Source organism: Mirounga angustirostris, unplaced genomic scaffold (genome assembly GCF_029215605.1).
Source record: "Mirounga angustirostris isolate CCGP_5_RB_7025 unplaced genomic scaffold, mMirAng1.0.hap1 SCAF_12, whole genome shotgun sequence".
Lineage (NCBI taxonomy): Eukaryota > Metazoa > Chordata > Mammalia > Carnivora > Phocidae > Mirounga > Mirounga angustirostris.
Genome location: NW_026991720.1, coordinates 108,712,665 through 108,723,631, shown reverse-complemented (window position 1 = coordinate 108,723,631; position 10,967 = coordinate 108,712,665).

Sequence of the window (10,967 nt, the reverse complement as noted above, 5' to 3'; positions counted from 1 at the left end):
CCAGGGCTGAGGTCAGATATTCATGTCACTGAGGGAATGTCATCTGTTTCCTTATTTGAGAAAGGATTCTTAATACCCCATAATTCCCATATCTCCCTAGTTTTGCTTCAGACAAAAAGGAATTAGATAATCATGTCACATACTGAGAAGAGAACATTTATAATACCCATGAGAATAAAACCTTTTCAGGACTGAATGGAAGGCCACTCAGCCTCTCTGAAACATAAAGTCCCAACTGGAGGGAGCAAAAAAGCCAGCAAAACCAACCTGGCTAGCTGTATCATGCTGTAATTGTTCCAGAAGGGGAAGGCTATGGTGATAAGTAGCATTTATTAAACATTTCCTTGGTCAGATACACTATCTGGTTTACTACATCTACTAAATACTATACCTGGTTTACTCCTGCAAATAGCAGGATGAGGCAGAAAATATCTTCATATTAGAGATATGGAAACTGAGGTTTGGAGAAGACATGGGACTAATTCTAGGTCACTCAGACACTAAATGGCATAGCAGGGACTCAAACCCAGGGCCCTCTGGTATCTGTGCCCAGACTCCTTTCGATTTTCTACATCTTTTCCTTCTTTCTTCAGCATGTGAAACATCCCCCCCAGCCAGCCCTTTTATCATTGAGGCATGCAATAGTTATCTATTGCTATATAACAAAATACTACAAACTTAGTGGCTGAAAACAACACACACATTATCTGTGAGTCAGGAATCTGGGCACAGCTTGGCTGGATCGTCCACTTCAAAGTTTCCAACAAGATCGCCATTGGGGGGTCAGCCAGGGTTGGGGTCTCATCTGGGGCTTGACCGGGGAAGGGTCCGCGTCCAAGCTCGCATAGATGTTGGCAGCATTCTGTTACTCGCAGGTTGTTTGGACTGAGAGTCTCAACTCCTGAGGGCCTCTATCAGCCAGAGGCTGCCCTTAGTTTCCTGCTACATGGGCCTCTCCTGTGGCAACATACTTGATCAAAGTACACCAAAAGAGAGTCTGCTGGAGAGACTGAAGTTACAATCTTATATAACGTGATCACAATAGTGACATTCCACCACCTTTGCCATATTCTGTTGCTTAGAAGCAAGTTGCAGGTCCTGCCCACACTCAAGGGGAGGATCTCCACATGAGGATGTGGAGAATAGGAGGTGGGAGGGTACATCTTAGAGTCTATCAGTCACAGAAAGAGGTCAAATGTTCCACGTTTTCCTTTCTATCTCCACCAACTCCACAAATTTGTCATAAAGCTCCTTATCCAGAGCTAGAGGAAGATTTATAATTTTCAAAAAATGTTTTAAAATCCCAACTGGGATGTTTATCTCATGCTGGTTGTTAAAAGTATTATTATTTATTTCTGAAGACATGGAATTTCATTCTCATTAGTTGTATTATCATCTTGCTTCTGGAAAGAAGCTATTGCTTACAGGACCCCAGGGTTTAGTGGGGTTAGCAGGGTCATGAGATAAATATACAGCATCAGTTCTAAACCCTGTGTGTGAGCTCTAGAGGCCTTCCAGCCCAGACCCTTCTAGGTCATGCAAAGCCCAGCATCGTGGGGCAATGCAAATAGAGTAGTCCTACAGAAATGCTCCAGCACAGGGCTTCTGGAGGACTGAAGGGACAGGCTTACAGTAAATAGAGAACAGAATACATATAATGAGAAATTGGTTATAGCGATTATCATTGTCACTGCTTTTTAGTGTCTCAAGCCCAGTTGTACCATTGGAATGCAGCCTTCCTGAATTATAGCAGCTTAAAGAAATCTTTTCATCACTATCACCACATACATATGTCTGTGTGGATATATATGGATGCATGACACCCAAAATTTAGCACCATGAATTCTCACTGCTGCTGCAAAGCTCTGTTTCTTCTCCACCCTCTTGACGTACACTGCATCCAAAAGAGGCTTTGGAAATCTTCCAGAGCCCAGTTACACTGGGCGGATGCCAACCCATTTTCCGTCTCCCTATAATTTCTTCAATAACTTCAGCATAGAGTGACACTGGTTTACCAAGGAAAAGCTAACAGATTTTTTTCTATAAATAACTGGTTGACTGTGCTGTGGTGACAATTTATATAATAGAACTCATGCTTAAATAATAAGGTAACAGCTTTGGACTGTGAATTTTAAAATGTTTTATTGAAATGTAGACTGATTAACAGGCAAGATTCTTCTTCTAATTATTTGAATTATAGGCTCTTAATGACAAGAAGCTGTAGAAATAAAAACACGTTAAAATTGCATTTTTAATGAAGTGGCACCTGGAAACCCCAACTTTTCCAAAGCAGGTAGCAGTAACCTATTGTTACCTGGAAACAACACATGTGTTCACAGAGGTTAAGAAGATGTTCGTTGTCGTTGGGGCAATAGGATTATTTATGACCCAATTTCTCAGAATGCAAGGAGGATAAAGCAGACACATGGTAAAAAGGACACTGGACTGAGAGTCAAGAGGCTGACTTCTAGTTCTGGTTCTGTTAAACTGCTTGGCTGTGAGTCCTTTTTACCTCTCTTGGCTGCCATTTTTTTCAAATGTAAGACATCAAAGTTTTAGCTAATGAGCTCTAAAGCCCATTTAAGCTTTATAATTCCATGATTTAATTGTCCTATTATAAAAGTGAAACTTCTAAGGGAAATAGATCAAACATATCTGTCACGAAATATAAATTCATATGCGTACACAGTGATGTCAGCTTTTAGGAAATACACAGGGCTTTACATGGATTTTTTCATCAAAACTAAGCTGGACATTTATTCATGCACCCAGCACTGTCCTAATACCACGTACATGTGGGTAGTAGGTAAGGTGGCAATTGAGAAAGGATAGTATTCATCCACCTACACATTCAGTCATTCATTTCCTAAGCAAATACTTATTTGCTTGTATCAGGGAAGGTCTCTGTGATACAGTAACATTTGAAGGGAAATTTAAAGAGAATGTGAGTGATGAGCTGTAGAGATTACCTTGGGGCAAAGCATTTCAAACAGAGAAAGAGCACGTGCAGAGGCTCTAAGGTAGGAGTGGGCTTGTTTTGTTCAAGGATTAGTGAGGCCAGTATGGTTAAAGCAGAGTGAGTGAGGAAGAACTCAATAGAGGATGAAGTCATGGAGTTAGTAAGGAGCTAGATCACATAAGGCATTCAGAGAAATCTATCCTGTTCAGCATTAGTTGTACCCTTTTACTGGTCTTCAAGTCCAGAAGATTACCAGCCATTGTCTCCACAAATAGGTCTTATCTGCCACTCTCTATTCTCTTTTTCGGGAATTCCTATGAGGGCCATGTTGGAGTCTTTCCATCTACTTTCTGTATTTTCTAACTGGCATCTCATAGGTTTTTAAAAAAGTTTTTATTTAAATTCCAGTTAGTTAACATACAGTGTAACATTAGTTTCAGGTGTACAATATAGTCAATATAGGGATTCCATAATTCCATACACGCCCGGTGCTCATCACGACAAGCGCCCTCCTCAATCCCCATCACTGTTTCACCCATCCCCCACCCCTGCCCCTCTGGTCACCAGCAGCTTGTTCTCTATAGTTAACAGTCTGTTTCTTGGTTCTCCTTGGCATCTCGTGGTTTTAATCTCTTTTACCATTCCATGCTGTGTTCTAGGTGAGTTTCTCAATAGTATTTTCCAGTTCTTTAATGATCTGTTCAAATACGTCCAGTCTAGGGTTTACCCCATTCATTCTGATTTTTATTTCAACAAATGCATTCATTGTTCCTGGGGTTTCCAATTAGTTATGTTTTTATATCCACCTGTTTGTTTTTTTGTTTTTTTGTTTTTTTTTTTTTAATCTGGCTGTTTTGTTTCAGCATTTCTTGTTCTTGTTCTTTATGAAGGCTCTTCTCCCCTTTATCTCTTTGAGGCTCTTAAACATACCTTTTAAAAGACATTTTCATATTACTCTCTTATTTCCATTCCATTTCATCTACTCCTAGTTATTTATATCTTTAATCTCAGTTTTCCCAATGTGTTTTGGAATTTTGGTTTGAAGGCTCATCGTATTTAGAAGATTTTATTGTTTCTCTCTCTTTATTCCCCCAGGCTCTGACAATGTTGTGGTTACTTTATCCTGGCCCTCCATGTCCCAGTGTAGATTTCTTTTTCCTTCTTCCCTCCTTCCCTCCCCTTCCCTCGCCTTCCCGCTTCCTAGCAGTTCAGAAGTGCCTGTCTCATTGACATTGAAAAGATTCTGTTACCAACTTGGGGGTGCTGCTTGACTCATATTCTTGCTTCAGAATAAGATCCATTATTTCCAACCTTTCTAGACACTCAGCTTCAGAGCCTCCACTGCTCCAGGCGAGGGTCCAGTGAATCCTTTCCTCATCTTCCTTTCACGGGTGGCGAAGTCCGCAGAAGCACTGGATTCACTTGGTAAAACTGGCTCTGTTCCCTGTCTCTCATCAGATACATTTGGTCCCCGTTCCCACACCAAACATTAACATCTCACAGCCTGCGCCTACATTCACACCTAGCAGCCACTGGCTTCAGCCTTGCTCATAGTATTATATGTGGTCAATAAAAACTTTTATTTAGTTTTTGAGCACGGCCATTTGTATTTGGGTTTCTTTTAACATACTTTTGTCTCCCACTGTTAATGTGTTTGGAGCCCTGGGACAGGGTGTGGACCAAAAAGTGTCAACTTACATTTCATCTTCACCAGAAATCTTTTCGGGCAGAATTTGAGACACAAGGTAGACCTTAAAGAATCGATAAGCCCTGAGTAGGCTCAGTGAAAATATAATCCCAGGCCTGAAATCAGGAACATGTGGGACACATGGAGGGCAATGGGAGGAAACCAACCTGGCTAGAGAAGCCAGTGGCAATTGAGACCTAGGGGATCCCAGAGCCAAGGTTAGATGTCCTTTGCACGTGTCCCTGTAACAAGTTCTATGTCACACTCATCATTCCTTTGTAATTGCCTGAAGGCAGAGCCATGTATGTCTAATTTACAGCTGTGTCCTCTCTACCTTGTATGGAGCCTGGCACATAGTAGGTACTCAACAAATACGTGTAGAATAAGTGAATCAATATTGGGTAGACAAGGGGTGCCTGGGTGGCTCAGTTGGTTAAGCGACTGCCTTCGGCTCAGGTCACGGTCCTGGAGTCCCGGGATCGAGTCCCGCATCGGGCTCCCTGCTCGGCAGGGAGTCTGCTTCTCCCTCTGACCCTCCTCCCTCTCATGCTCTCTGTCTCTCATTCTCTCTCTCTCAAATAAATAAAATAAAATCTTTAAAAAAAATATTGGGTAGACAAATTAGGGTGTGAAAAAAATATATTGATCACCTGTCACTCCCTCAAACACGAAGCATTCATCCTTTCCTCTTCAGCTAATCAAAACCTTGCCCCTGCCCTCTTCTTTCTAGCAGTATCTTGTAATCTGCCATCCATCCTCAAAACTACTATAAAAATGCTTCACTTAAAAGGCTCCAACAGCCTTCCAGGAACAAAATAAAACTATTTTCAGTTTTCACCTCATAAACCTCTCCGTGGTACCCCCGACCTTGGCTTTGGCGGCACCATGCTGCCCTGTCCTGGAGGCTTTGTGACAGCTGCTAGGTTGGACAGCTGAAGATACAAATGCCTCGTTATAACCAAGCATTTTACCAAGAGCCTGAACAGAGAGTAACTGGACAAAAGCCATGTTTTAGAAAACCAGGTCTGAATGTGAGAGACAAGGCCAACTGGAGAAGGGCAAGATTGGGGGCCACGGACAGTCTATGAGACAACTGCCCCTGACTTATCCTTATAGGTCTTTCTGGGATCTTTCTTCTCCATGAGACATTTCCTGATCTACAGGTCTTGGTGTTCAAGTGCATGGCCTAGGATTTTAGTTTTTCTTCCTAGGACAAGAACTCCAGTGATGGGTACTTTGTATACCTCTTGCTAAGCCTCCTCTCTAGGACTAGGTCTTGTCCCGGAGACCCCAGCCTGCTGTCTGGGGCACTGGTTGCATGTGGGTAAAGAATGGCCACCTCCCTATCCACCTCCTCTACACGGCTCTCCCCACTGCATTCCCTGTGATTTCTGAAACGAGGCTAAGACACTAACTGGGCCACCAGCTCCTCCCTACACACTCACCCCCAGCTTCCTCTGTCCAGGCCCTTCTCACCCTGGTGAGGGAGTGCCTGGTAGCTGTTGCTTGGTTCTGCCTCCCTACTGGTCCCATGACTGGTTGCCGAGGACCGTGACTGCTGGCACTCCACGCCTGTTTGGGGTTGGGACAGAATGCCGTGAGTGGGGCTGTTGGACTCCAATCCTAGAAAAGCTAAAGTCGCAGGCAGGTGATCAAAACAATGTCTCGGGCAGAGAGTTCTTTAGTTAGAAACCCACTAGCAATCCGAGGAGATGCTAGTTATCCCAGTGGGATCACAAGGCCAGGGCTGGCCTTACAGTCAGATGACCTGATGCTTTGCTCCAGAAAGCTAGATCATAGCTCCAGAAATACCTACTGTCTGAGGTCAGGACCAGGCATATGAACAAAAGTAAGGGCTTAGCTTGTAGGTAGGGATCCAAATGGCTAACTCTCTGGATAGGGACCGCCAGCAGAGTGAGGAACCAAGCACAGCCTGCAGAGTTCCAGGACTGTATATACATACTTAATCTAGCAATACAGCTCATGCAGGTAGCAATATAACTCATATTTGGTTTTACATATCAAACTGCGTTAAAGGTGCAAACATTATGACTCAGAGTCTAAAGATCTCTTCCCTCTGTAGGTGCTGTCTTATTCTAAAATTATGGTCCTGTAATAGTCCTGTTCTTTTTTTAGCTCCCTGAATTACTTGAGAGCTTTTCCCCCCAGGGGCTGGCTGGGGCTATTATGGACCACCTTTAAAGGCTGTAGGCAACAAATGACTCACCCAAGATGAAGATACTGCTCTCAGCAGCCTGTGGAGCAGCTCCGCACTCAAGTGTGTTCTTACTTTCTGTCCCTGTTTCTTCCTATCTGTCCCAGGTCACCCTGTTTAGCCCTTGGTTACCTGAGTGACCCTTCTCCCTCTCGACATTTCTCCCCACGATCTCTTATTTTTATTAATGCGCCCCAGGGCTGTGGGGTGTCTGCCCATGGGTGACGCAACAGCCTTTTGGGGGATGCACTGCTGGGAGCTGGGAGTGGGAGGGATCAGCTTGACCCTGGGCCTGTAGAGGAGACTCCAATCAAGCAGATTTGCTCAGCCTGCTCTTCAGAAGACGCCCGATGGCGTCTTTTCCTTGTTGCTGTTTCCTGATGCGTTCGTGGAGTTTGGGTATTTTATCTCATGGAGGTAATTGATTCATCATCTGTTTCAAATCCCCGCATTTCCCAAGTTGATGATCCAAGCCATTAAAAAAGCAGGAAGTTGGCTCTGCTACAAGAAACTGACAGCGATCTCATATGCTTTCGGACTTACCTCATTGTGAATTCCGAGGCCAAAAAAACGCTCCCGCCCTTCCTGGCTCTGGGTCTCACCTGCCTGGTCTCTTTTCCTTTGAATCTGACTGAGTTGGTTGTGGGATACCTTCACGCAGAGACTTTTCTCCTTGAAATCGGCCTGCGTGTGACCTGGAAGGGGGGAGAACTTTCCCTCCCTCTCTCCTTTCTCCCCTCGGGCCCCCTTGTCACTTTCCACTCTCTGCCTCCCAGGGCCGGTCAGGACGGGCTTCCAAAGACATCCCCGCTATTTCGGGAAGTGCTGTTCTTACAAACCGAAATGATCTGGTTGCTTTAGGAAGGGAGAGAGAGCCATACAATGATTCACTGACTCCTCTTCGGCTGTTCCCTCCTCCGAAGGTGCCAGGCCCTGTGCTAGCTGCTGGCCTTGTTTATAACCGCCCCCCCCCCCCCCGCCCCCAGGAAATGAATTCCTCTGTAAGGACTTGTATAACTTAGGGTGAACTTCCCAAAGCCTCCTGGGCTAACTCTCTCCCCCTGCTACTCAGCAGCCATCCATTGTGCCTGCCGTTAAGTGACGATGGCCGAGACTGAGCCTTTTATTGGAAACCTGGTATCTGGGACGGGAGGTCCCCGATGGTACCTGCGTGAATGCAGCGTGGCGCGACGCATGCATCTGAGTTTCCTACAGAGTGTGCTTTCTGTGGATCCAAATGACTCCCCCTAGCCTCTCTGAAGCTTCTGTTCACTTCTGTTCCTTCCGAGAGTCCGTGAGGAATGTGCGCCTGCCTCGGCCCGGCCCCTGGGCCACCCGTCTTCGTCTTCGCGTGAGTACCAGCTCTTACCTCCTTTCTCCCTCTTCTGGTCGGGGAAGGGCCCCTCCTCCGCCAGCCCGGAGGGTTTTGTGCCTTTTCAGGGGATGTTTCTTATCTCTGATTGCTTCCCGTGCTCCTTTATTCATCTTTGTGTTGTGACATACAAAACGCTCCAGAAGAGACCATGGGGTGTTTCCTTGCCTCGTCACAGCGTGGGCCTTTGGGCTTTTTGGTTTCCCCGTGGTTTTCAAGGGCTGGGGAACATGGCCGCCTGAGCTCCTAAGCAGACTTGGTTGGCAGCTCACCCATCTCCTCTGTTGGAACCCCCACGCCATGGAGTCTGCCCCCTCCAACCTGTTTCCTTGGGCCACCACCTTCCCCCGGAGACCAGGCGGCCCTCTGTCTCATTCCCACAGGACACCGTGCACTCCAAACTCTACGAGGGGACAATTCCAACTCGAACTGAGTGTCGACTGCCACTGATGCCAAGCCCTGCTCTAGGAGCTGGTGATAGGCAGATAAACAGGACTTGGGCCTTAACCTTAAGGAGCCCCCACCCGTGTGGAAAATACACACATGGACTCATTCATTATAATTTGGTGATGGCTAAGGGTCATGAGAGTTGTGCACATGCACCAGGGCTCCGGGAGCACAGGCGATTCTCCAGTGAAAACATGGGAAACAGGAGTTAGGTTTTAGAAAGAACGCTCTTAAGCTCTGACGTGTCATGAAGTCTTGGTGTGTAAGTGGGAATGGAATGGGGGACAGGGGAGGGGAAGGAGAGGCCTTCCTCAGAAGGTGCTATTTGAACACCTGGAATAAAGTGCACACTGAACATCAAATAATGGAGGATGCACTTACAGCACCCCCTAAAAAATAGGAACTTTCCAGAAAACTGAGGAAGGGGAGATTGTTATTGGTGGGGGAAATACCAGGTTCCAAAGGCATAGCTGGTGCTTCAGGGTGGTGGGGGATACTGGAGCGTGGAGGGCAAGGGACGTGGAGAGGTGGATGAGGTCAAGGGAGAATGGGCAAGTCCTTGGGGAAAGATGCAAGTCCTGGGTAGCGTGAGGACTGGGTGGATTTGGGGCAGTATTTACTCAGAGCAGCCAGGAGAAAATAGGTTTTAAAGCAGTTTGTTTTCAAACTTCTTTTGCCTATGTCTCACAGAAAAAAAAAAAAATACATAACAAACCAATACATACATATTGAAAATGTACTCTTATTATGCACCATTTATCCTGTCCTAATTTCTTTCCTACTCCGCCTTTAAAAATGCTAGTCATGACTCTCTCAACTTCTGACCCAGTGGGCCATGACTCAAAGTTTAGAGAACACTAAAAGGCGAGTATAATTTATAGTCAGAGAGGGAAGCCAGGGTCAACTCAGTTTGGGAGGCAACCAGAACAGAGGAAACCAGGAAAGAGAGAGCATGGCATGGGGTTCAAGATACAGATGGTGAAGGCAGCAAGGGTTTTGGGAACCAGTTTTTACATGGGCTGGTTAGCCTAAATGGAGCTCAGGGAGATGGTCAAAGGCCTTATGTGTTATTGAGTTGAGGAATTCTGGCTTTGTTGTAGAGGTGAATAGGGGCATCAAAGAGTTTTAAATATGTGTATCAGTTAGCTACTGCTGAATAACAAAGCACCCCAAAGCTTAGAGACTTAAAATAACTTCTGATTGTTTTTCACAAGTCTATTCGCTGGTGAGGCTGTTCTGTTGCTCTAGGCTGAGCTCACTATGTATTCATAGGCAGCCAGCAGGTAGGCCGAGGCCTGTCTCATCTAAGGATGGCTCTGCCGGCGACAACGAGGCTTTTGTACACGTGTCTCCCACGTCCCTCAGCAGGCCAGTGTGGGCATGCTCTGTGGCACTAGCAGAGGCCCAAGAGAGGAGGAAACACACGCAAGTGCTTTTTCAAGTCTCTGCTTGTATCAAGTTTGTTATTATCCCCGTGGCCCAAACCAAGTCACAGGCCGAGGCCTAGAGTCAGTGTGGGAAGGCACTATCTGGGGGCATGGGTAGAGAGAGGCATGAAATCAGTCTCCACAGTAGAGAAGGTATAGGGTCAGATTCGTGTTTTAGAAAGATCACATGGGGTGTCTGGATTGGAGGAAGGTGATGCTAGAGTCAAGGAGGCCAGACAGAAGGATATTTTAGTGATCCTGATGAGGGAGGATGGGTGTTCAAACTAAGGGGCTAAGGTTGGGGAGAAAGGGATTGATGGAATTCTAGTGAGTCAAGAAATCTATACCCTCTTCCCTCCTGAGTTCAGAACCAATTGAGAGATGGACACGTGGGTCAAAAAAGAGAGAGCCCATCAGAGAATGTGGTTTTAAATCTGCTACCAGAAGAGCTTTCTCTAACTCTCTGGACTCTGCTATTCTCCCTCTCCTAGCCTGGGCCTTGGGTCTTGGGTCAAAGAAGAAAGAAAAGGGGATGACATCTTACAGTCTTACCCAACCAAGAGATTCAGCTGTCAACCAGGAGTTGGAGGAAAAAGCCAGGGACGATATCTAGTGTCAGGGTCACATATTTTCTGTCTCAAGGGCCGCAGAGTCAATGTTTTATATTTTGCAGTACATTTGGTCTCTGTTGCAACTACTCAGTTCTGCCGGGAGAGTATGAAAGCAGCCACGGGCAATACATAAACAAATGAATATGGCTGTGTTCCAATAAAACTTTTTTGTGGACTCGGAATTTTCACGTGTCACAAAATATTCTTCTTTTTTATTTACTTTCAACCATTTTAAAGAATGTTAAAAAC